At 49.8% G+C, this 1,573-nt stretch overlaps 1 pseudogene; it reads left to right on the forward strand.

Annotated features, from left to right (window-relative positions):
* The first annotated feature begins 260 nt into the window (after positions 1-260).
* LOC102893907 lies at positions 261-743 on the forward strand (annotated as a pseudogene).
* The last annotated feature ends 830 nt before the right edge of the window (positions 744-1,573 follow it).

The raw sequence follows: 1,573 nt of genomic DNA on the forward strand, positions 1-1,573 counted from the left end.
ATTACTTTATGAGATAGAATTTGTTTTCTCAGTTTACCAAATAAAAAACTAGTTTAAAAAATGGCACGCATGAGATCCTCCATCCTGCGGGAGCGAAACCAACGCCTGGCTCGGAGCAGCAGTAGCGCTGCAGCTGCCGAGGGTTTTTCTGGCCAGTGTCACTACCTCCGGTCTACAGCATGGAGAATATCTTTGTGAACCAGTTCAAGGGACTTTTTTTAATTTTTTTTTTTTTTTGGAAAAAAAAGAAAAATAAATAAATGCGCATTTTCATGGTGGGCCTCGATGCTGCGGGGAAGACCATCCTATACAAATTGAATCTGGGTGAGATCGTGACCACCAACCCCACCATAGTCTTTGACGTGGAGACCGTGGAGTATAACAATTATCAGCATCATGGTGTGGGACGTGCCAGGACAAGATCAGGCCTCTGTGGCGCTACTACTGCCAGAACACACAGTCTCATCTTTGTGGTTGTCAGCAGTGTCCGAGAACACGTGAACCAGGCCCGCGAGGCCCTCCTGCAGATATTGGCGGAGAACGAGCTCAGGGATGCTGTTCTGCTCGTGTTTGCAAACAAGCAGGACCTCTCCAATGCCATGAACGTGGCCGAGATCACAGACAAGCTGAGCCTGCACTCTCTGTGCCACAGGAACCGGTACACTAAGGCTACCTGCCTCACCAGTGGGCATGGGCCGTATGAGGCACTGGACTGGCTGTCCAATCAGCCCCGGAACCAGTAGTGGGGCGCACTCCTCTCTCCCCCCTCACTCCCTCCTCGACCCTCCTTTTCCTCTCAAGTGGCAGACGTGCCTCTGTGGTGTGAGTACCAGAAGCTGTTTCCATGGTGGGTGCCATTGTGCTTCTCCATGCTGTACACGTGCCGACACAACTGGGTTTTTATTTAATGTTAAATAGTTCTTGTTTCCCATGAGACAGTTACTGGAACTCCTATGCAATATTACTAAGCTTTTTCACTTGTAAAAAGAGAATCGACCCATTGTTTAATACTGAGAAGGGATTTTAGGCACATGGATACTCCCAAGAATCGCTGTTAGACTGGCCCGACTCACCTCCTCTGAGCTTTAGATCTGTGTTGAGATCCATTTTGGTGGTTGTTTTTTAATCCTAACTCAGTTCATTTTTAATAATAGTTACAAATATGAAATAAGGACACACTCGAATACACAGAAGGGAGAAGTGTGCCTAGTGTAGGTTCTGCAGGTACGGCCTGAGTCCAGTTCACCCGTGGTCTGCCTCTCATCTAGAGCATGCAGCTGGAAGAACCAGCCACGACATGTTCTGCATGGTCACATACAGTCCCTGTGGTTGGCTCTGTCTCCTGGATCATCCCGCATCCATAACGTTTGTGCTTGGACCTGTGCTAACAATGCCGCCAAAGGCATTGGCTGGGGGCTGCCACCACTGCTCGGACCCCTCAGATGGACCCTAGCCTTCCCTTGGGTCAGTGTGGGTGCTTTGGTGGGACCACTCTGGCCAAAGTAGAAGCTCGGTGGTCCCCGCACATGCTCGCTTGCTCCAGGTTGTCTGAGTCTCACCAGCAGAAGCAAGG

Source organism: Pteropus alecto, unplaced genomic scaffold, assembly GCF_000325575.1.
Source record: "Pteropus alecto unplaced genomic scaffold, ASM32557v1 scaffold135, whole genome shotgun sequence".
Classification (NCBI taxonomy): Eukaryota; Metazoa; Chordata; class Mammalia; order Chiroptera; family Pteropodidae; genus Pteropus; species Pteropus alecto.